This window comes from Lonchura striata, chromosome 2 (genome assembly GCF_046129695.1).
Source record: "Lonchura striata isolate bLonStr1 chromosome 2, bLonStr1.mat, whole genome shotgun sequence".
NCBI classification, from domain to species: domain Eukaryota; kingdom Metazoa; phylum Chordata; class Aves; order Passeriformes; family Estrildidae; genus Lonchura; species Lonchura striata.
This window is the reverse complement of record NC_134604.1, coordinates 88,548,439-88,574,496: the sequence shown is the minus strand read 5'-3', so window position 1 is coordinate 88,574,496 and position 26,058 is coordinate 88,548,439. Positions and strand designations below refer to the sequence as shown.

Here is a 26,058-nt window from a genome sequence, read left to right as displayed (position 1 = left end):
AATGGGAATTTAAAATTAGAAACATGGATGTAACTGCAAAACTACACATTTATTTACCAAACATTCATTATGCTAGAATAAGAAGATAGCTATTTTCAGTGAGATGCACTGGCTTTTCTTAGACAGGGGAATGGTGCAGATAACTAGATCTAGTCTAAAATAAATTATTAAGTCACAAAATGATGATAAGCTGCTGATCTTATGCTTGTGCTTGAAACTTGTTTGTGATTCTGGAGTCTTTGTAGTGAGGAGGGAGATCAACAAGCCATCAAAAACTATTAATGCCCTAGCACAAGACCTTCTTTAGAACATGCTCTACAGATATGCTTATGAGAGGTAAATTTTGACTGGAATTAAAAAAAAAAAAATATGAATATGATAAAACAATGAAGATATCACTGTTTAAGAAGAAACACCAAGATAAAATGATTGAACAATAGGAGAAAGACTACAGGTCTTGTTCATAAATCTAACAGTAGACAAACAAAAGGAAGGAGTAAAAAACCCATTTATTTAAGGCAAAGCATAAGAATAAGAAAACACAGTTATAAAACCAAGATGAGGAAATTAAATCTGGAAGCTACCATGTTCCTCTTTGCTACCGAAATCAGCTAACAATTAAAATTTTCACAGATTCATGGAATATGCTGATTTGAAAGGGATTCACAAGGACCATCGAGTCAAAATCCTGGCCCTGCACAAGACCATGTTCAAAAGTCTCACCATGCACCTGGGAGCATTGTGCAAATGCTTCTTGAACTCTGTCAGGCCTGTGCTGTGGCCACTTCCCTGGAGAGGCTATTCTAGTGCCCAAACACACTTTGGATGAAGAACCTTTTCCTAATATCCAACCTAAACCTCCCCTGACACTGTTTCAGGCCAATCCCTCGGGTCTTGCCACTGGTCACCACAGAGAAGAGATCAGTGCCTGCTGCCTCCATTCTCCTTGTGAGGAAGTTGTAGACTTTGATGGGGTCCCTCCACAGTCTCCTCTTCTCCAGGCTGAACAGACTGAGTGACCTCAGCTGCTCCTCATACAATTTTCTCCCAAGACCCTTTACCATCTTCCTTGCCCTTCTTTGGACACTCTCTAATGAGCTAATTTCTTACATTGAGGTGACCAAGACTGCACACGGGACTCAAGGTGGGGCTGCACCAGTGCAGGGCAGAGTATTGGGTAAGAGGTGTAAAGGGTAGTCTAAACGTTGAGTTTGATAACCATTTCAGTGAGACTGCATTATGTTGTTGCTTATTATAAGAACATTGAAATCAACAACCCAATACTCCACTGCTAATTCTATGCTCCTCCTGACAGACTTCAGCGATAAGGACCAAAAGGGATTACCTCCTTTCTTAGCTGATTCTAGAAGCAGAGGCTCTCTAAACAGGGAATTTCATTTCAGAACTGGTATATATCTCTATACTTGTATCCATCTTGCACGCAAGTGAGCAGGAAGGCAGGAAAAGCAAGTTAATAGGTAAAGAAATGCACACAAGAGACCAAATTTCAAAGTTGCCCAAGTAGGACACTTTCAAGGATTGCTAGTACCACACAATCACAAATGAAAAAAAAAGTTATTTTCATTATTTCCACACATAGCAGATTCTGTAATAGAAAATTTTTATTTCTTTTGAAAAATATTCTATTCAGTAAATCCTTTGCATCCCCCACTCTTTCTATTGTTATACATGCTTTACTGAGGAATGGAAGTGGACATGGAATTTAAAATAAAAAATCTTCCAAAAAAAATAAATAAATTTTGAGTAACATTTTTTCCACTCCTACTTTTTGGATTTGCCTCTCATTAATTAATAAAAGGTAAGGTTATAGGAAGATATCTCAATATTTTATTTTTCTTTAAGAACGAAGAACCTGTTATTCAGTGGAAAGCACAGAAAAATTATGTACAAATGGAAATTGTAATGGTTAGAGAGCTGAACAGAAAACTATTTGGATCTTCAAAGCATCAAGTGTAAAGAACCAACCACAGGAGTTGTTTTTGTATTTTTTTTTTAATTTTTCTTTTTGTGAAATGCAGTAGTCCATTTATCTGAAATTAAGTCAGAAGAGAAAACTGCAATCATCTGCAAATTTTCTTGCATCTTCCAAATTTCTCTGTTGTGCTGAAGGAAGAAGAGTCCAGACAGTGGAGTAGGGATTTACATGTGGATCCATCAAAGCTTACCTTGATTGGGAGCAGCAAAGGAAGCACAGTTTGATCTGTCTTCTAGTAAAGATAAGAGGACACTTGTGCAGAAGCATTTTATCTTAGTGAAAGAGTCATAAAAAGTTACAAAAGATAAACTGTGTGTCACAACTACTAGTTTATGATTCAACAAATGGAATCATTTTAGTATTAGGTTCTCCTCCCATATCTTTGAGCAAGGTACATCTAATCTAAACTGGACCATTAGGGTCAAGGCAGGATCAAACCTTGTTTCCCTTAAGAACTAAGGTTCCTGTTGGTTCTCTGTAGAGATAATGCACTTTCAGAGCACAGTTCATGTAATCTAAGTATTTTCACAGGATTAAGCATTGTGGTAGACCACCAAATATTCTCTGGTGTCTATAGAGTCGAGAGATCTAGCTTAAACAGTGTTGAGATACTTACTGCCTCAGTGCCCTAAGGTTCTTGTGAAACAATCAGTCTACACTCCCATAAAGTCACTTAGAAGTCTACAGTCTTTCATCCAATATTTGTCTTCACACACTGCTCAGCACACTAAATGTTCAGAGCTTTTTTCTGATAAAGCCAGGGTAAAATTACAGTTGCTATTGCCATGCATTTTAAGTGCAATTTTTGTGGTTAAATGAGGTAACATTGCCTAAGAGTTAAAACTAAGACATGTCAGGAGAGAGGCTCACAGGAACACAAAAAACTCACATAATACAAAATAACTCAAACGACAGTGGAGATTAAAAGAATTTCTAAAAAACAAAAACTGAAAGACAGTTTAAAATTTATGTTGTTGAAGCAACCTGCAACTTTGATATACAAAGATAAAGTCTGAAATATAATGAACCAGAGATCTATTTCTCTTGATCTGAAGGTCAATTTAAAAAAATTAAGCTGCTGGCACCTAAGTGGTATGCAGAAACCAATTTATAGGAGTCTTCAAGATCAAAGGTCCACCTTGGTTTCAGACACTCTCCAAAATTACTGTTTTTCATATTTATATTGAAGTCTTCTATTGTTTCTATTGAACAAAAGCTATTTAAAATTATATAAGTTCAAAATAACCAAGTAAATACCCAATAAGCTTAAATATTGAATAATACATAGTAATACCTCCTGATTAAATAACCATTTTGTTCAGTGATTACAGTTCAGTTTCCCCAGTTGGTAATTATTGATTACAGGATATAGTCATTTGTTTCTGCTAACCACTTGCCCTTGTAAGTGTAAACATCAAGGACAGGACTTGCATTCGTCTATTTTCCATGGCACCAGGTTGCTATGCATGTTGGACAATGATCCATGACATGGTAATGATACACCTATTGTTGCAAAATAAAGAGTTTATGTTCCTGTAGTTGTTTAGATACTTGGAATCCCTTCTCTCTCCTTGCAGGCTAAGTTTTCATATGAATACTAGAAGAGTAATGAATACAAAATCTTAATAACTGTGTAATCATTTTACATAAGTAATGATATATTTCTGCATTTTGCTTTTGTCATTTCTGTGTAATTTAATAACCAAAAAATGCTCTTTCCAATTCTGTTGAGCCACTAAGACACCTCCTGTTAAAAAAAAAAAAACAAAACAAAACAAAAAAATACCACAAGAAAAAAAATGCATATGTCTATTAAACATGTTACAAAATTTGGATGCACAGGTCTTTTTTATATGCTTTCCTGTAAGGAATAAAAATTCACTCAGTTGTTGTTTTGTGTCGATAACTAATTCAATTCAATGTGTCTAGTCATATGTTCAGTCAAACTTTGTCCTTAAGCAACACTAGAATGCTCTCAGTGGTTAAAAAGTATTCTTTTATTTTTTATTTTTTTCATAATGTTTTTAAATATAACAGCACAGGTCAGCAGTCCTCACTGTATAAGTTCAGTAAGGATAGTGTTGGTGCGTAGGAGCATACAGATATGCACCCAGAGAGGCTGGTGCAGACTCACAGCTCCCCAGTGATGAGATCAGGCTTTGTGGAAGTTGAAGATATCTCCAAAGACATGTATGCAAGAAGTTATGCTTTGCTTTAGCTACAGTTGAGGATGAAAAGTGATTCTGCAACTTTCTATCTCTCACTTTCTTAAAGACCCCTGTTTTTTTTTCCAGAAAGTGTCACTACCTTTCAGTTAAAGATGCTTTCCAGCCAAGATCAGATTAAATCTTTTGGTTCTTTCCATATTCTACTGCTTATTCTTTGGATAATTTTGTCCTTTCTTTGCACCTTCTGTCTCATATCTTTAATGTTTCTGAATTGCTCTGAATTTCTAGCATGAAAGAATATTATACTGAAGTTAAAATTATTTCCTGTATATCATTTTCTGTTATGAAGCTCTACCCATGCAGAATAAAATGAAAATAGTATGTATGCTTTCTTGTTCTTGACATGAAAAACCTATTCCTCAAGCACAACAGTGATTGATAAATATGATTAATAAAATGGTTATATTTCGTTTATTTTTAGTGATAGATAACCTAGTAAAAGTTTTCCATAAATAATACATTAAAAAGTCATAACACATAGCATCTCATTAGCTGATGCTTCTAATATTATGCCTATCTGAAATAGTATGCTGCCTCATTTTAAATCTCTAAATACATACAAAGTTGGAAGCTTCCTATGAGTTGTATTTCTTAACTGCTTTCCCAAACCTACACCAGAATTTCACAGTGACTGAAAAATAGTAATATTTAAATTAGCTAAAACCAGCAATTGATGATAATTTATAATCTTTAACAAACACACCTATTTTTAACTATTAAAATATCTTTATCTTTAAAGTAACTAAGATTGATATTTTTTCTAGTACTGAACTAAATTTTGTATTTCTAATAATGATATTGCTTAGTTCTTATTATTCAGATCTATTTTGGTAATGTCTGCAGTATGTTTAAGCGTCTATGTATTTCCCTAAAATACAGATGGAAAATGATTCTTCATGCTGAGGAGTCCACAGTGAACTTTTTTTGACTGACCACTATCATTAAAACAGGTGGAGTGGTGATTGTGTAAGACAAAGATCTATCTCATTTTTTTAACCATTTTTTTAACTTTGAACAAAATAACATTAACACTTTCAACAGAAACCCATTGCAGCCATTCCTTCAGAAAGGAACGAGATGCTTTCCTGGCCAGGGAGCCCTCAGTACCATTGTGTCTCTACTACATCCCAGTGTTCTTTGAAGTGTTACCATTTGCCACAGGTTGTTTCCACATCCATTTCTGCACGACATGTCTAGGACATAATCCTTTTTGAGTAGGGTATAATTAGCATGAATTTTAATTGCAGTCACATTATTCTACGTGGCCTTGAGAAATTTCCCTACTCGTATCTATCCAGACTGTTCCTATAAGATACATTCTGCCAGGTTCATAGAGCTAATCCTCTCTCACCTTTGTATCCCTTCTTGGGCTTCTTATTCACCATCTAAATTTGCACCTCAGATTGCCTTACTGCCAAACTTGGACTACCTCTTTATTTTTGTTTATTACTGTTAAGAGACAAGAGTTGGTAAATCACTGATGCAAACATCCACTCTTTCATTTGCTAAACTTCATTGAAAGCACCAATGTGTTGTTTTCCAAGATGTTAATTTCATTTAGACTAAAGATGATTTCTCTGGAAGAAGTATTTAAACTGAATCATTATTCAACTTTCAATTTCTCATCGTCACCTTCTGCAGTGCATGCTACAATCTTGATGTGTTCACAGGGTCTACTAACTATCACAGCAAGCTGACTGCTTCCTTGTGCTTGGTTATTTATTTGAGTTTGTTTCTAGTGCCCTCCCTGTCTCTGGAGCGAGGGCAGTCTGTCAGATCTCTGTGCACCACCTGGCACTGGAGTGATCTTGTTCCTTTGCCACTACATAGATGCAAACAATAAGCAGCAACAGCCATGCAATGTTTCCAGAGGTCAGATCTAAACCATCAGCAGCTTCATGGCACAGTGCACCCTGTGGTTGCAGTACTCCAAATGTCAGGATTACAAACCTGGAAGCTCTTTAGCATTCGTGGATCCCAGGGGTTGGATCCAGTCTGTAGAACTGGATATTCTACTGGATGCAAGTTGTACTTACTGAATATTAATTCTTGTTATAATTGAAATGAAGAATGTAGCCACCATCTCTATCCCTGGAGTCTCCTCCAAAAAACAAACCAAATAACCCATTCTGCCCATAAATTGGAAATGTATCAGCACACTAAGCTCTGTTCCATGTATCACTTAAATAGTTCCTGATCAGTACAATGCAAGCTATACATGCCCAACCACCTGTTTCTTTAAGGAGTATTATATTTCCCCAGCAATAGACTTGACTCACAAATTTATAATCACACAGTTTTGAACTACTTAACATAAAATTTTAATAAAAACTACAGCATTTGTAAAGAATGTCAGCTTGAAATAAAGCTAGGTATTTCAATAACACCCAAGTGCCCTATTTAGCATTTTTTGAATTGAACGTTTATTTCAAAATTTCTTCCCAGAGTGAAATTGCTTTTAGAGAAAATCATTAATAAGGAAATCAAAATGAAATATTTAAATTGCATTGAATAAAATAATTTGGCCCAAAGCATTATGGGGAAAATTTCATCATTTTGTGAGCAAAAAATCTGCTTTTGTTAGTTTTTATTTCTCTGCAGTATAGAAATGATTTTTTCTACTTTGTTTTCATAATATAATTTCCAAGAGAGATTTTCAGCCCTTAATCTAAAATCTCATCTTTTTCGCTTTTGCTATGCTACCATATTTTATATAAAATACAATGTGCTGAATAGATTTCCCTGAGAGGTAATGCTAGTCTCATCCAAAAATCACAAAACACTCATTCTTTATTAATATTGATATTACTATGTTGGGAATCTTGGTTATTTGGGGGAGTGGGACATTGAGGAATTGAAAGAAGTGAGAAGTTCATTAACTAAAGTAGGAAGGGAAAATCTTCAGTCTAGACTAAACAGAATTTTGATTTTTCATTGCACCAGAATCAGAGTAAACAACTCAGAAATACTTTGCTCATATTTCTCCCTACCCAAAACCAGCTGTATTCATTTGGGCATTTCTACTTAAAAATTGAAAAAGTGAGGGCCTTTTTTTCAAAATTGCTAGAAGACACCTTTTCCCCATTAACTAAATATTTTAGATATTGTACACCTATGTACTATAACAAAACAATTTAAATTTCCTCTTTTACTTGAAGCTGCAGAAATGTTCAGCTCCCAGGAGAAGGTCTACAAATGAGAATGTAAATTTTTCTAAGATACAGTGCTGGCAACAGTATTGATGATTAAGACACTGTTCCAGGACAAGGTGAAAACAGTTAGGACTTCCTTCTGTGGAATAAAACATGGTTAAAAATGTGTCTTGTTGGTTCAAGAAGGTATAACGCTCCCTTCTCCACCAACACTGGACAATATATAACCCTCTCTTCTCCACAGACACTGCCCAAGACTTTTCAGAACATAAGAATAATATTTTCTTTTTCAGAGAATTTACTGCCTAAGTGAAAAAAAAACAAAAAAAAACCACAGATAAAAGGAACAAGTCCTCTGTCTTGCAAGTTGACGAGTGAACTTTCTCCATTACAAGTTTATTTTGGGCATAGACACTCCCATTCTGGCAATTAAGAACTCCACATCTTCAGTCTGATGTGTTCAATATTCAGCATGAAAACTCTAATCTTGATATCCCCTCTGGTAGTATGATATAGTGGTACAAAATTACTGCAATGTCTATGAACTCTACTGGATTTGATTCTTCTAGAATGTACTCCCTGATTGAACTATAAATGGAGAGCAGCTAAGAGATTAATTAACTCTTCATTTCCTAACAAGGAAGATGTGTGATGTGAAGCTAAACATTTTCTGTAGAGAAATACATGCCAGGTGTTATTCTTCATCTTCTAAAAGGCAAATATAAATATATATATGTCTTCCTAGCAAACGGTTTTCAAATAAGAAACAGGTATAAAATATATTGGTTTTAACCATGGATCAGTTCTGAAAATTCATTATTCAATATTTCTATATTCAGGGGCAATAATATGTGTAGCAAAATATACAAAGAAGCTACAAGTAGAAATGTTATGGGAAACCTCCAGCCTGTAACTACCAGGCAAGAATTGATGTATATTACAGGTGAATGAACACTCTCACTTCTTTTCCATTATGTTCTGAAACCTTTCCTTTAATTCAGTTCCGTCATAATTTTATTTCCTAATTAATTTTGAATTAAACCATTTTAAATATGAGGGTCTGTTTTCGCATCAAACAGATTGCTCTTCAACATCTTTGTAAACAACCTGGACAGAAGACTAAAGGCATATTAGTAAATTGGCAGGTAATACAAAGCTAGGAGGAGCTGCTGACTCCTTGGAAGGCAGAGAAGCCCTCAAGGGAGAGTTTAGACAAATTAGAGAGCTGGTCAACCAGTTGTATGTATGAAGTTATATGTATGAAGTTTAACAAGGGCAAGGGCTGAATTCTGCACACAATGGGACACCCCTAGAAGTAAAGATAAACTGGAGAATGAGAGGTTGAAGAGCAGTGCTGTGGAAAGATCCCTGGGGGTCCTGGTGGATGGCAAGTTGAACATGAGCCAGCAGTGCCCTGGCAGCCAGGAGAACCAGCCCTGTCCTAGGGGCATCTGGCACAGCATGGCCAGCTGGGCAAGGGAGGGATTTGGGGGATTGGGGTGGCCTCACCTTGAGTAATGTGAACAGTTTTTGGGTGCCACAATATAAATGACACATAAAGCTATTGGAGAGCATCCAAAGGAAGGACACAAGAGAATGGTGTAGGAGAAGCTTAAGAGGAGAAAATGAGGTCAATTGGCTTGCTCATGCTAGAGGAGAGTGAGTGGAGACCTCATTGCACTCTACAGGTTCTTCATGAGGGAAGCTGAGGGACAGGCACTGATCTCTTCTCGGTGGTGACCAGTGACAGAATCCAAGGGAATGGCCTGGAACAGTGTCAGGGGAAGTTTAAGTTGGCTGTTAGAAAAAGTTCTTCACCCAGAGGATGTTTGGGCACTGGAACAGGCTTCCCAGGGAAGTAATCACAACATCAAGTCGGACAGAGCTCAAGAAGCATTTGGACAATGTTCCCAGGCACATGGATATTCTGGATGTCCTATTCAGGGCTAAGATTTGGACTTGATGATCATTATCAGTCCCTTCCAAGTATTCTGTAGATCTGTGAGTATTTTGTTTCTAGTATTGGACATTCATGCAAGATCTCAAACAGTTAAGTTGAACTAGATAGATCAGTTGGATATAAGAAGCAAGATATTAAACTGCGTGGCCTTCATCCAAGAGGTCTGAGGCAACTTAGATCTGAACTTACAGAACTTTTGTCTGCAATCTGTAATCTACATTATGAAAGGTTACTGTGGTGGAAGACTGACAGACTGCCAATGCACCTCTCATCTCAAAAAGGTCTCATGAAATGATCCTAGGAAAGGCAGAATTCCATTCTCACTTAAAAAAAAAAAAAAAAAAAAAGAAAAAAAAGAGAAAAAAAGAGAAAAGAAAAGGAAAAAATTATAGAAAACAATGCTGTTACGAAGGAAATAGTCTGGTTTCTGTAAAGGAAATACTACCTTGCTATGCTACCCTACTGTGCTGACAATGTCAGCAGAAATGTGGATGTACTTGCATTTTTAAAGTCCTTGACACCAAAGATTATTAAATAAATTAAATTGTGGCAGGATTGGTAGAGGGGGTCTTTTATGGATTAAAAGCTGATTAAAGGATAGGAAGAAAACGTCCTAACATAAACCTTTATACACCAAATGTTCTTTAATTTTCTAGATGGAAGACCGTAGGATGTTGTTCCATCAAGTGGTGCTTGTGCTGCTGTTTTCAAATATAAATCATCAGTGATCTGGAAAAGGGTGTGAATGCTAAAATCTCCAACTCTACAGACCCTACTAATTTTTTTTTTTTTTTTTTTTTTTTTTTTTGAGGACCTGTAAACACTTCCCTCAAAAAAGAGTGACCAGAAGGGTGGCAGCTAGGATTTAGTGGCTAAATATAAGGTAATGAATCTGGGGAATGCCAATGAAGTCTACACGATTCTGCATTCAGAATTGGTGGTTACAGCTCAGGAAATACATTTTGGATCCTCCATAAAGAGTTCTGTGAAATGTGCAACAGAAGCCAAAGACAACGACAATGTCCATTCAGCAGTGAATAGTTTAAATAAGGATTTATTCTTTTTTTAGGTTAAAAAAAATAAACTGTTATATCTATCAAAAATGAGAGAACTTATTTAAAGGATAATCAGAAACAATATTAACATTTTTGGGTTTGTGAGTTTTTCCTTTTTATTGTTGTTTCTGGATGATTTTTCTCATGCAAATTTTAGTTGTTTTAATGTTTATTCTTGTAGTAAAAGACATGCTTCTAGCTCTCTTACAACATATCTTCAGAAATATAAGCACATGTATAAAAAAATAAGTCAGCATATTAAAGAATCCTAAGGAAGGGAAGAGGGGAAGGGAAGGGAAGGGAAGGGAAGGGAAGGGAAGGGAAGGGAAGGGAAGGGAAGGGAAGGGAAGGGAAGGGAAGGGAAGGGAAGGGAAGGGAAGGGAAGGGAAGGGAAGGGAAGGGAAGGGAAGGGAAGGGAAGGGAAGGGAAGGGAAGGGAAGGGAAGGGAAGGGAAGGGAAGGGAAGGGAAGGGAAGGGAAGGGAAGGGAAGGGAAGGGAAGGGGGAAATAATACCTCTCAAAAGCTACTGACAGTCCTGTGAATTGCAGGGATAATGTGCTTGGATGGGTATTGCTCTACAGCCATCTCTAGCTCCTCAAATTTATATGTAGGTGAAATTTGTGGTGTTATCACTGAGTATTTGACATGTTTTTGTACTTCCTGGCTTCCTCCACTAGCCTCCACTAGAAATAGGGGTTAGAGAGCTTTGTTTTGAGCTGGTACAGCTATTTCTATGCTAGCTCATGGCTGTTTTTTCTTGCTGTCTCCTGTCTCTACCAGAGAAAATTTATGATCATGGTTGGCCATAGCTCAATCCTTGCCCTCCCACATGAGTATAAACAATGTCATCTGCACTGATATCTGCAGCAGACAACCCTCAGGGGCTGTGTGCAATCTCTGCTGGTACCCCCTCAAGCAATTTCTGTTCTGTATGGCATTGTCAGCCACTGATAGCACCCAAACAGGGTCCAGAAAGTTGTCAAGTAACTGTTTGCTGCATCCAGTTTTGCTTGCCAGAAGCCATCTCTGGCATCCATGACTGAAAAGACTATTGTGTTCACTTGATTTGGCAATATTTCAGTGACTGTTGGCAGGGAACAGTATAAGCACTTTAGTATGCTATTGAGGTCCTTTGGATTGATGCAGATCATCAGTTTGCCTGTCTTTCTAACTGCCACCATACTGCTGATCCAGTCAATTGGCCTTGCAACTTTTTTCAGCCACCTTGTTCCATGACAGTTTTAACTTTCACCTTGAGTTCTGCTTCAAGTGGCAGCACTAGCATTTTATATATAGCTGATGCCACATCATCTTAACCTTGCAGACCTTAAAAGCACTCATTATCCAGAAACCTGATCCCTTGACCAGAGACTATATTTTAATAGTCAGAAAAGTAATATCTCATATATGTTTGCCTCACCCTCAGTTAGCTCTGTGATGCTCTGACTTTGCACTAAACAGTCCTATGTCTCAATAAGTTCTTCACCAATAGATTTCTGCATTCATTCTACTGCAGGAAAGAGATGAACCTAATCTTTATTTACATGTGAGAACTTCACAGGTTTAATATGTTCCCACTCAAAAAAAAAAAAAAATCCAAATTGTTTTATTTTTACAAAATCTGTATCCCAGCTTCAACACAGAATCACATTCCTTTCAGTGAAAGATTTCCTTTGCTTGTCATTTCTTATATTCAGTTTCTGAACCACATTATTTTCTTGTTATTGCCATTGCACCTACTTACTATATATTATTCAGACCAGCTTCATCACAGGTGCTCACTTTTATCTTTTCAAGCACTTATGCAAATTAAATCACCAGTGTAATTTAGAATCCCTTCACTTGCATGTATGTCGTCCAAAAATTGTCTCATCCAAGTTCCAACTACACACAGGGTGACACCACCACTTGCTCTTAAGAAGGACTTTTAAACACTAGACCTCACACTTTTGTAACAAAAGAGGTCAATATCATTATCACAATTTTATAAGGGTGCTGTGTAGGGGTGAAGTGACTTGCTCAAGGTCATCTAACAGCTTGGTGAGAGCAGAACTTAGGTCTTGCAAGTTCCAGTCTAGTGCTTTATCCAGCAAGAAACCCTGACTGTGCTGAAGTCTGAGGTCTCCCTGTCCTTGGCCTGTTCTATTAAAACGCTGCACTGGCATTCATATAAACCATTTACAAAGGGTAACATCCATTTGTTCTGCATCAAAAAGCAAGAGAGATTGACACATACATAATCTTTTCCTATGTGTGATGGATTGATCCTTGACTTAGGATCATTTCAGTTGCCTCTTTGTAGTCTCTCCATTACAAGAAGAATTTCCCAGGCTTTCTATGCAAGATGAGAATGGAAAGCTGTTAAACAACCATTTTCTCGTTCTTCCTGAGGAAACTTTTTACTGCCAATCCAAATTTGCAACACCTGCGATGTTGAAAATGAAGACTTAAAGGCATTCACTCTACATTTATGTTTGTCAAACAGTGATTTAAAAACACAAAAATTCATACAGCATTTTTTAAAATTCTTTCCAGAAAATTTTTCTTTTTTTCCCCCAAAATAACATCATGTCTAAGCACAGTGCATAATCCTCATACACAGGTTTACCTAGATTTTTGTGACATAAAAATTTTCAAGGACATTTGTGCCTCATTTTTGTCCATTGATCACTTCTCGGTAGAAATTCAGGAGTATGAAATAGGCCACCTTTGTCCTTAAAACCTTAATAATACTTTGGATTTGGAATATATGGTGTTCTGAAAACCGCCTTTCATTTGTACATGCTGCTTTGTGTTTGCTTGTTCTTTACTGAAATCCTGAGGAGGGGATGCTTGCTGACCTTATGGGCAGCATACAAGAATCTCAGCCTGATTCACACACTGCTTCCCTTGTTCAGATGATGCCTGAAATAGCAAAGATGTATTCCTTCTGTCATTTGGACCATGTCTACTTGCAATATTCCTGCTTACAGGCACACTGCTGGATTTCTGGTGTTTCCAAGCTGGGCTGGCCCTTGAAAGATTTAAACCCAGGTCAGAAGGAAAAAGTGCATATCAATGTGGTCTCATACAATAAAAGACTCAATTCACCACTGAGCCTCCCTAGAGTTTAACAGGAACTCGTTGGATTTTGTGCAGACAAATGACAAACCCTAGAAGATGCACACAAACATTTTCCTGATGTGAGAAGAAGCAGCACTACTGAAAAGTGCACGGACTTCAGCAGAATTCCTACCTCACCACAGACCACAGCATGCCACCTATGTACATGAACAGGAACTGATTAATGGGCTGTCACTTTATTTGTTGACTGCTGAATTATTTATACTTATAAAGTGTTTAATAATTTAGAGCTGGTATCTTAACAAATTACAGCTGAAAGTGACAAGGGGAAGGTGGCACAAGAGTCTCACTTGAGATCAATGTCCTTGTTCTCAGGGCACTTTGGAACATGATTTCTGCTGACTGTCATCAGCAAAAAAAGGAAGGGGGAAGTATGTTGATTTGATATTACGTGTTAAATAGAGAGAACTGCATATTTCAGTAATCAAAGGAAAAAAGTTGCTTTAAACCAAAAAGAACATGAAATTACTCTGAAGAAATCTACATTTCCATATGAAATGAAAATCATTGTCTTAAAAAAAAAAAGACTAAATAAAAGCTAATTACAGTGTTTGTTTTTAAAATTTTGTCTCAAAGCATTTTATCCATCTTTTCTTGCCACAAAGGATTTGGATACATATTGATTTTGACCTGCGTACTACATCTTTGCAAAAAAGCAAAGTCATCTTAATGCGAAGAGGTTATTTTTTACTGTATGAGGATGGAAACAAAATTACCATCTACTGGCTCTATGTGAGTTAAACTTAGAGAGTGCATGAGAAAGAGAGACATAAATTCAGAGTTTTTAACAAAATCCAAATGCTAACCAACAGAAAGGTTGGCTGAGTCAATGCACCTGAAAACAAAATTCCTGTAAAAATCCTCTGTATAGGTAAATAACATTTCACTCCGGGATGTTTTTTCCTTCACAGACATTTCAATAGGAAAAAAAAAATATTAATGTAAATATCCAAAATAATAAATTCCATTCTCTAAGAAGGAATTTCCTGGGTATTAACCCACTCTATTTCCTTTAAATACCATGAGAATGAAGTGTCTAAAAGAATCATATTTTGGTGAAACAAAAATTCTTAACAAAGGCACAAGGCTCCTATAAAAGAAATTATACTATCAGTGCTGCAAGCAAATACATTTTTCAGGGTAACCTCTTCAGTGATGAGCACAGTTGCATCTTTTAACCCCAATTCGACAATGTCCACAATGGAAAATGAAGCTGTGCTAACCAGTGCTGAATTCCAGTAGAACTGTATATCCACATGCAAGATCCTGTTCACCAGTGCAAGACTGACCTCTGCTTGTATTCGGCTTGCTTCAAGCAAGCACCATATGTCTTTCCATCACAGTAGCACAGGCACTGTGGCCTTGAACAGTGTAAATCATATCCAGCTCTCTTCCCCCCCAGTATGCTTAGGAGATGAGTGTTTTCTACTTTGGTGCATGCAGCTTGAATCCTATAAGAAATAATGTTACACCTGCAGCAGAAACTTGGTTTTGTGGTATTTCCCAGTATTAGCTTCTTCAACAGCAATTGCTTTCTGTCTCTCTCTCCCTCTCTCTCTGTGATTTAATTGCTGTTTATCTCCACGGAGACCTTTATATGCACATGCTGCCAGCTGGACCAGGATCAGTAGGTGGCCATTACTGGACATTTGGGAGCAATGACTTGAATTAAAGCCAGCTGAATCCTACTATCTGTATTTTCATTCTATCCTCAGACACAGGCTCACCCACAGTATTTCTTCTGCAATACAGATGTTTACAAGACTATCACCTCCAGCAGCAGACTTCAGTCTGAACAAGATCTAGTCAGCTCTTATTCTACTAATTCTACTAATGATTTCAGGGTAGAAACCTGCCCAGCTACATAAGGAACCTAGGTCCTATCTACACTGTAAACTACCCTTAAGGAAGCCATCCTAAATTTGCCATAGAGAGCAAATGCTGAACTACATTACAGGGCCATTCTCTTCCTCGGTGTCCACTCCACAAATCTAAAAGTCTGTATTGCCTTGAGGAAGGACAAGCAACAAATGTGGTTCATTTTTCTTTATACCACTGCAAAATTCATTAGAAAAATAAGTTATATAGCAAAATTGGTATTTTGTGTAGAGATCTCCCCATAGTGGTGCCATGTTTTGGGTGGGGAGTGTTAATCGATGACTAAAACTGATTTTTTTTCTGGTATAGAAATTAAAAATGGATAAAGAATTTTAGCATGAATAACAAGTATTGACTGAGAATTTATTGTTTTTTTTTTTTAATAGTTATCTTTGGTGGTTGATGGTCTATGTATTCTGATGCATATTTTCTGAGTTTTCTAAAATGAAAATGCTCTGTTCAACTCTTCCCAGGGTACCCGAAATGGACAGTGCTTTTCATGTTTTGATGTGGGGAATATAATAGTGAAAAACAAAGATCATTTTTGAAAATCATGAAGAAAAAATCAAATTGAGTCGATACTGTTCCAAACATTTTATACTCAGAAATACTCCGTTTCTACTGTTCCAATGACTATTTTTTTCCTTTGTTCAAGATTTTCTAGTATTGATTTTGGACAATCTATAAAAATGTGGGTTTTCCATGAACACATATGCTGAACATCTTTCGCAATTTGACTAGGAGGCCATATTTATAATTTCTTCCATATTAAATCTAAATTTTTTACACAAGAGATGAGAATGAGCTCAATGAAAATTATTGCTGTGAGTGTTACAAAAGTATCCAAGGCACATACAGATGCTCCAACACAAGCAGATGCTCCAAGCAGTACAAAATGCAGCATCACATCTACCAAGGGATGCACCACTGATCCACTCAAGGTCTTTAGCCTGATCTTCAGGATTCCCACTGAATAAGATCTCTACTATTTGGAGGGCAGTTTTTCCTCCCCTCCCCCACAGTCTAGGATAGTAAATATGACCAGCAGGGAAGCTTGGAAATGACAATATCAGTGACAGAATGAAATCTGAAAGAGCATGGCACAGAGGTTTATTGGTCACAGGAGGTAGTCAGCTATGGCATTCCTTTCCTTCACAATTCACATTATGCCCCTGACACCACTTCCTTGAAGATAGTATTCAAAAATACCCCTGAAATCTAAACATAACAATAACATATCAATTACTTATACACTCAGGAACATGAACAGGATATTAAAAGGGAATTAGAGAAAATGCAGTCTTTCAGGTAGGTTATTGTTCTCTGGAATGTAAATTCATAAGGAATGTCTGGGATTAGTATCAGCCTAGTAGAAACGAGACCCGGTCAGGAGATGGTACAGAAAGCATCTCAGACTGATTTTTTGGAGCCTGCTTCTTTGGAGCCCACGTTTCACTTCCCAGTATAGCACTGTGTGTGCATATTCATGAGTCGAAGTCACAGTGACCCCTCAGCTCCACACCGCACAACAGAAATTTCAACTACTGTGTGAAATCCTAACCCCAAGGAAGTCAATGGTTAGATTCTTGCTCACTTGTTGGGGAACAGGAATTCACCCATGATATCTTGTTAGTTCTGGCAGGTTTTCAGGATTCAGCATGGTTTTTGCAATGAATCAGTAAGCTCTGTGCTGCTTTCTTCCACCGTCCTCTGCTTGAAACAGAAATAGTGTTGTACTGCACAGATTCTATTACCCTTGGCAGCTAATTTTCTCCTTTGTCCACTCAAATGTAACCCTCCATCCCTTACTTTTTTTCTTACAATACACTTTTATAGAACAGCATAAAAATTGTTATTAAAAAATCAATGCTCTGCTGTCATTTATGGTTTATGTTCAAGAGCTGTGGACATCTTCCCACTGTTGACCCATACTTTTTTTACTGTTTCTGGACAGATGCCTTGTGAGATTTCATAAAACTTACACAAAACCTCTAACTTCCATATAATTTCCTAAATTAGTAGTCTCTGTCCACTGATGGGTTTTTTTTCCTGTAAGATGTTGTTTGTCCTGACAGAACTTGTATGCAACAGCAAGTGTCATTAAAAATTGAAGTGGACAAAGCATTTCAGACTACACTGTCAGTAACAAATTTCTCATAGCAGAAGGGAGGAGTTGATGACGTAATAGGATTTTCCCTATTTTAAACCCTTCAGATTTGCAATACTTCAGTTCCCTGACTGGCCCTTGACAAATCTGTGACAGATAAGAAAAAAGAATAAATCTTCAGTGACCAATGGTGTAATATAGTCCTGCTTATTATATGTTAATAATTCCTTTAAAATTATGCTACTTTAACTTGGAGTGATAAGTGATGTGCCAAAGGGCTCTAAATGAAAATTATTCATATTCAGTGCTAGTTATTAGAGTAATTAATATTTTTTCCTAATATGGCTTAAATATTTAGATGAACTCAAGAAACACTTTTGTCTTTTGAGGAGGGACAGGGTCATTATCTCCATAGAGTGCAATGGAGACAATTGGCTCCTTCCTGCATCTGGACCAAGGAGTTAAGTCAATGGCAATGAAAGGAATCTGAGAAAAAATAAACCTCATTCTAGAAAATCTGAGAAATTATGATTATTAATGACAAAAGATTACTCCCTCTAAAAGTTCAAATGGCCAGGTCTGAATTTTTCTTGGAAAAGGTCAGTATTCCTTCAAATTCACTGAGACTTGACATGAATAACCCCAGTGATCCCATCTCCAGTCAAAATCCAGAAGCTCCAAAATATTTGCTCATATGTACTCATATGTATTTGAGGTCTGAAATGGAAAGTTCTACAAAGGCAGCAATCAGTGAAGTCCCCAAAATTTGGGCAAACCATAAAGGGAGGAGTGGATTTCGTGAACTCATATTAGACATTAGACCCCTGCTGCTCTCTCCTGCTTTGTAACACTAAGTCACTCTGCCTAGGTACCATCCTCTCTGCTAGCTCTTGCTCTCTCTCCATCATTTCTAAAATTATTTTCTTTCATGATATGGAAATCATTATTAGACTGCTCCAGCTAAGGAAATTACAGCACCTAGACATCATCTGATGAGGGTGCCACACGCACAAGGGCCAATCCAACACTCTTTTTAGGACATAATTAGTATCTGAGCATACAGTCAGGATTTGGCTCTGAATTGCAGCTGCAGAACTGAGCAGTGAGAGCTTAATGAATTCAGGCATTTGAGTTCCTGCACATCTCTATCAAAAGTTGAGCACAAAAATCCAGCTAAAATTATGTAACAACCATGGTAGGAAGGATTTCTTTTCTCTCTTCTTTGAAGCTAGAAAAAAACAGACACTATATAGTACAGAGAGTGACTATAGTAATTAGCCTTTTTTTAATCCTGAATGCTATAGTAAACACTTTCAGAGTAAAACTCAATGCATAATCACTGCTGATCTAAAAATGACAGCTGTTCTGGAGAAGTCCAATGTACACACCAATCCCTCCTGTAAACTATTCTACTTCCTTTAGTTATGTTAAGGGTTTCTTTTTCCAAACTGAGTATGACTCAGTCCTTTTATGTGTGTTTCTTTTGATTTGTAGCTATATCTAGATAGATTCCTTACTCTTCACTTTCAGTATAATAATAAGTGGACAATTCAGTCCAGCAGCTAAAAGATCATTGAGACAACTGCCCAGGGGAAATTATGAAGCAAGACAACCAAAATTCTGTCATATTATTTCAACACTGTTGCCAAAATGTTTTTCAAGGATTAAGAAGCCTTTCCAATACTAAAATAAATAAGAAGTAACTCACATGACTCTAATTAGGAATAGAATTATAATTGTCTATATTACTTCAAAAAGTCAGAAGGTTTCACTATGATTATATATAGCAAAGAAACATCAGAAGAAGGAGATAGGAAGAGCTACACAGAAAGTCTAGAGTTGAATCGTTGAAACATTTCCCTATTTATACTAACAGAAAAAAAAAAAAACCATAAATAAAAGGTAAAGGAAGAACAAATGACCAAAGTTGTAAGCATATCAGAACAGATATTACAGTATGAAGACAGCATGAAACCTGAAGGAGACTTGCATTTTCTCATCATTCCATTTCCATTGCTGGGCAACAGTTGTGAGGAGAAAAAAGTACTATATGATTTCCTCAAAATATCCTCTCTGGAATTTCAGGAATTGACAACACCAACGCAAAAGGAAACAATGGCTGATCTCATGGTTCTGCAGTCATCCTCTTGCAGGCTTCACTCCGCAAAACAAACCCTTCAGGTCACACAGTCCTTGGGGGCCATGCATTAAAATAACTCAGTTATATTCACAGTCTCTATTTGTCCCTCCCAGACACCTTTGTATGGAATCAACATCCACGTCAGAGGAGACAATTTTCTCATTCTCATCCCAACTGGAGAATAAACTCTGCATTCGAGGTTATCAAGGTGATGGACAGTTAAAGGATGGAAAACAGCAACAATAAAATAATGTTACCATGAAGTCATGTAGGCTGATTTTCTTTGGTACACTTAGTTTTGTCTATGGGCAGATTGCCACAAAGGGAAAAAAAAAGGAGGGGCAAAAGAAAACCTATACTTTATTTATTATTTAAATAAACAGTTTTATGTTGCTTCCATTTTGTGCTCAGTTTTATAACAATATGAGTCCATTTCCCCATCATTCCTTAATATCTATATTGTTTAGGACTTTATATACTGTATGATTAGTTGGCATTGGTACCGTTCAATCTGTACTAATCTGTATGCATTTATATTGTGTGAGCAGTTCTCTAATTGGTTTTCATCCAAGTAATCCCACAGAGAATAAGGTTACATGCTGAAAAGGGCTGAGGTGAGAGAGTGGTTAAAAGGGGAGTGCAAACTCTTTTCCCATCCTTATTAAGAATGCTTTACACATCTGCATTTTCTAAAAACATTTCTAAACTCCCTCTGTGTGAATAAGCAGAAAGTCTATTCCACAGCATAGAAATGCACAGCGAGAAAATGAATTTGTTTTAGAGAACCCCACCCATATGTGCTTTATTTCTCCCATGTTGCTGTATTTCTTGGTCAGCTAAGGCTGTGAAAAGTAAATACTACCATTTACAAAGGTGGAAAAATTAGAACCAAAACAAATCCAGGATATAATATGTCTCTTGGTAGAAAATACAAAATTAAGTAAACAGAGCAGAGAAAAAAGATCTTTTCCTAAAGGGCTAATAGAATTGCAAAAAATAAAAAATAATAAAACAATACAAAAAGACCAAACGTGAACCAGCATTTTGAAACTTAGCCACTTAAATCCATATTTGACTGGCTTGACTAACAATAGCCCAAATTTCAGATATTTCTCACACCTAAATTTCAGAAACCTTTTGACATGTGCTGCAGGTACTCCAGGCATTAATTTTGTAAATGCTGATGACAGCAGTTGAATTTTAAGAAAATATATATTCAGTAATTTCATTTAATTGTGCAATAATTACACACTGTCATATTTGTGGCTACAAGGACATTGGTTTCATTGAGTTTTTAAAAGGTTTTATATTACTGGTCACACACGACCTAGCAAAGAAAAAAAATTGTGGAAAAAAATTATGTGTTACTCTCCTTTCCTTTATATGTAAAAAAATTCCTCATTTTCTTCATAGAACTGCATATTGAAATTTATCAGTACCTGCATATGATCACTATCTTTATCAACTCCCAAATTGGAATGTTTTTGTCACTCAGATCAAGTTTTAGCTTTGATTACACTTTTTTCTTCTTTCCTTAAAAAACAAAAAAAAAAACCCACTAAAATCAACATACTAAAAACTTAATGTAAACCACACTTTTTATACATGCCCATGTCCATATTCTGAACAGGCATTAGAATATTTATTTTAAAAACACAGGACTTGCTTACTATATTCATAAGTTTCAATGGCTGGATTTTAGAGCAGCCTCTGTAAAATGAAAGTTTCCTGCTTCTGTACATTCTTGCTAGTGAGAAAATGCAATTTCACTACATACGGCTAAACAAAACCTTCTTTTACTGCTTAAGAAAAATATATTCTCAAGTGTTTTTTACTGGATTTCAAAATAGAATAAAAGATAAACTTTTAGATTTTACTCAGAGCCATGTAGGTGGCATTTTTTTTTCAATCAGTTATCATCCTGTCAGTACCATGAATATTAGTCTGGACTTTAAAGAAAGATAGCTGTCCCAGTAAACTTAACAATGATTTACATCGAAGGACAATGAAAACCTGCTCTTTCCCTCCCCCACCTATGAGTGCCACCATGCTTCATTTCTGCATTATCTTCTGGTAACCATCTCCAGAATATTCTTAAAAGCTGCTAACATGATACATTAGAATTCAGGCATGTGACAGATACAAAATTAAAGTTGACCTTCTCTGTCAGAAAAAATAAACAGTAACCATTAGCAGCTTTGTACCTCTGCATTTAACTCCCTATTTTCTGCCTCCCTAGTTTGGGTCCATTAACTGACTGGTGCAAAAAAGATCCCCAGCAACACTGACTCCCTGTGGATGTACTACAATCTCTGGATACTAAAATTGACTATAACCTTTCCTCCACAACATAATTTTACATTTGAAATAATTCAATCTTGATTTGGTCACACAACAATATTGTAGTCAAGAGTTGCCAAAATTCTGTAAAAACTTCTTATGTTTGCACGTCTGTCAACAACCTATGGTTTGCACTGGGAGCCATTAGGAATTCATACTAACAGTTGTATTTTCATGATTTTATTAGCCTCTCCAATGTTTTTTTTTTTGCTCAGCCTCATCAGTTATAGTAAGAGCATCCTTTAATTCACATGAAAATATATTTTAAATATTATTTTATGTGGAAAGCATTCATTAAAGTCACTAGAATTCCAAAAGTTATTTTATGTTGTTGAATAGAGCAGAAAGGAAATTTCAGATCTGCAAAACTTTTAAAATTTCAGGAACCTTCAGAGTAAATAAGCTAAATGATTGTCATAATATATTTGATGGAACTAAACACAGGATTCCAGCAGCCGATCACATCAAAGCAGAATTAAATGGAGAATTTATGCAAGTAGAAAAGTTGTTTTGAAAACACTGGTGCTGCAATTCTGTCATGAACTTTGAAAAACAGGTAGAGTAAGGCAGCACTATTGTGTTGATTTTGTGTATTTTCCAAGCACTGGAGTATGATTTCAGGAGCGACCATAAAAGCACATCCTGAACCCTGCTAGGTCTTGATGGCAAAGTAAATGTATTCCCACCTCCATTTTCTTTCAACAGCTATGGTATTTTTCTCTTGCTGTCTGCTGGGATTTCCCCCATACATTTTTTTTGTGTTTTCTCATGTCCCATCTCTCTTTGAAAGAGAGAAACCCACCACACTAACTGTTAGATACAGTCTGTATTAAATTGGTGGTGGGACAGGGCTTATCATCTTTCCTAAAACTAAAATATATATACCCAAAAATCAAATATTCTCTTCTCCTTTGACCTAAGAAAAGAGAAATTTTATAATTCTTATTCCATCCCTGCTGTGGTGCATGCCATTTCTCTTTACATTTTGATATTTTCCTGTAAAATGCCTGTAAATATTTATTCTCTGCAGTGACAATATTTAAAACTTTCTTCTGCTTTTCAATGCACACATAAATTTAAAAAAAGTAAACTCTAACACACCCTTTTTATTAATTGACGCAGGTTGCTTTGACTTTATATAAAAGATATCATACAAAGAACATTTGAAAGTTTTCAAAACACCCACAATTTCAGTGTGAAAAATGTCACTGTAGTGTCCCAAGATTGTAATCATCCTGGTATCCTACAGGATGAGTTTCTAGCTACTTCTTAGCATCTCAGTTTGTAATGCTTTATCTGACTGATTAGATACCAAACCACCTTCAGAAGGCTGGTACAGAACAGATGTAGCAAAAAAAATAATTTGTTTCTGCCAAAATCCTCATAAGCTCAAGGGCCGTTTAACTTAGCTCAGTCACTTAGTTTATTTTGCATTAGAGGAACTTCTCATTTAATTTACCAGTCTATAATAGGTAACTTTTTCAATATGAAGCTAAAGGTCACTATTATATGTAAGGAAAATTAAGCCAATGTTCTTGGTTGCCTTACAGTTCTCCTAGTTCAACTACTCCAATAAATGAACATGTACAACAAGCCGAAGGGCTTTTTATTACAAATTTAATTCATTTCTCTAGACAACTGTGAAATTTGCCATTGACATTAGTCATTACCCCAAGGCGAACTAAAAGATGATCTCAGTTAATAAATGATCCTTAACAAGGAACGCTCCTATCTTCTGTGATATTGGCACAGGCACATTTTATTAATGCAGGACTAGCTTCCTGCCAGTACACTAGCATTCATGACTATTTGGTGTGCTTGTTTCCTCTTCCTGCTCCTGATATTAATAATTATGCAACGGGATAATTAGCAACACAAAGAGACAGTACTATGTGCTTGCAGCTAGATTTTCAGCACGTTAACCTTCTGGGAAATAAAGAACAGAAGCAAAGAGTCTAGCCAAATAACCAATGCAGGTTGATTTCACAGTGTGTAAAAGGCTAATTATCTGTGAAAAGTCTGACCTCAAGTAACAAAATTACACAAATGTGCAGGCATTTTATCTTAAATAAAACTCAGATGCACTAGTTCATAATGTGAGGAGTCATGGTTAATAACTGTCTTCCAGAACTATTTATCTCTATATATGTTTATAAAAATAAAAATAAATCCAAGAGCAAAAAACAGTATCCTATAAAATGTTAACCAGTTACTCAAATAACTGCAAAGGTAGGGTAAAATAGACTCCTGCCATCCCTCAACCATTGCAATGGTAAAAAAAATAAAAATAAAATAAAATAAAAAAAACCCCCAATATATGACAGAAGTAGGTTAAGTGCATTTTGTTTACTGGAGACAGGCTACAATAAAAAGCAGAAAATATTACTACTTCTTTACAGATACCATGTGTAATTCATTCTGATATAAGAATATTTATCCACTAGCAGTAATAACAAACCACAATTTTTGTCATGAAAAAAATAAATTGTATTTGCAAAAAGCAAACACATTACAGAGTGTGTAAAAATGCAATATTCCCATTTTCTAGTCAGAGTTCCAATTTATTGAAGTAACAGAGCAGAAAATGCACTGACAGCTGTTACATTTTATTGCGAATTAGTATATACGTTTTATATCCAGTGAGCAAATGCATGATACATTGTATTCCAGTAATTGCCACTGGCTTTCCAAATGGAAACTGAATGATCTTAGTGCAATTACACTCAGGAGAGTAAGTGTAACAAGCTACAGTTCTACATTATAGCTCTTTAACAATACCAAGAATTTTACTCTGTTTAAAAAAAATAAAATAAAAAGGTCAACTGTATATATAAAAAAAGAAATATATACTTATCCATCTACAGATGATAAAATGAGATTTTCTGCTATTCTGGCTTAGATTTGGTTACATATAATACAGACCATATGTTTTAAAAAGTTTGTAAGAATGATACTTAAGTTTTTTACTAGTTTAGACATTTGTTCAGCATCAATAGTTTGGGGGGGGGGGGAAGAGGGGAATGGACAGAATTACTGGAAACTTCGAACACATAAAATCAAAACTTCTCATTTCACATAGGAAATAAATGATTGTTATTCCTAGACTACACCCTAATTTTCCAGCATCCTTGCATAGAAAATAAAACATTTGCCTTGAAATATTTAACACATTCAGGTATTCAGATGTAACATTCAAAATGTTTATTACCGTAGGCTTTTTTCCCTCCCCCAGTTATCACCTGAGATAGTAACCCTCCTAAGATAGCCCATGTGCTGAGCAGTTAATATTTCAAATGCATTAAAGGAAGTGGGGGCATGAGGGAAAAACATTTTATTTTTATTTTTTTACTAACCTTCATAACATATTTTAAACCATTTCGTTGGGCAACCAGTCTGGTGACAGCCTCTGCACCTTCAAGCTGGAGCTGGAGCGCTCAGGAAAGCCGGCAGTCTCCTCCCCTCTAGTGGCTACCAGCTCTCTTTGCAGCAAACCGGGGAAGAGAAAGGCCTTTAGAGGACCACCTCAGGGCCGTTTGTGTCATTTTTCTAAGCTTACAAGGAGACAAAAAAAAGAAAAAAAAAAGAAAGAACACAACAACCAAAAAGCCCCCCGCCACAAAAATCCCCCACAAGCCCACAACCAAATAGAGCAGAGCAGGCAGTCTATCACTGCAGCAAATAAAATTTATCAGTCATTTAAAACAATATGTTAGTAGTGACTATGACTTAATCAACACCAACCTGCTGACATAGATTTGCAATTTGAGCAGGTTATTAGTGATCGAATTAGCAACATGTCACAACTTGTATCTGATTTATTAAAGGAAGCTGACTAATGCAACAGAGCTATAAACAACATGCATGGAGACATTTTTCAGGCATGCTGACTACTGTTGTACAGTCAATGGAAAAGCAGAATGAGAAACAATCTCTCTGATTTTGCCTTTTTTTTTTTTTTTTTTTTTTTTCTGCAGTTGTTTATAGACTATTGCATACTGGTGTTACTGTGAAGTATGGGGATCTATGTCAAAAACTTTTACCTCGGGAGGGGTCAGAACCTATGCAAAAAATATTCACTC

General features: G+C 36.3%; 1 protein-coding gene across 2 annotated transcripts in view; it reads right to left on the bottom strand.

The window, feature by feature from the left end:
* LOC110474669 (uncharacterized) overlaps nucleotides 1–25,429 on the bottom strand; it is a 380,689-nt gene extending 355,260 nt beyond the window's left edge. For both annotated transcript variants that reach the window (XR_013339508.1, XM_077781548.1), the window contains exon 1: nucleotides 25,333–25,429. The gene's annotated coding sequence lies outside the window, so the exon portion shown is untranslated. The remainder of the gene's footprint in view (nucleotides 1–25,332) is intronic.
* Between the last annotated feature and the right edge of the window lie 629 nt (nucleotides 25,430–26,058).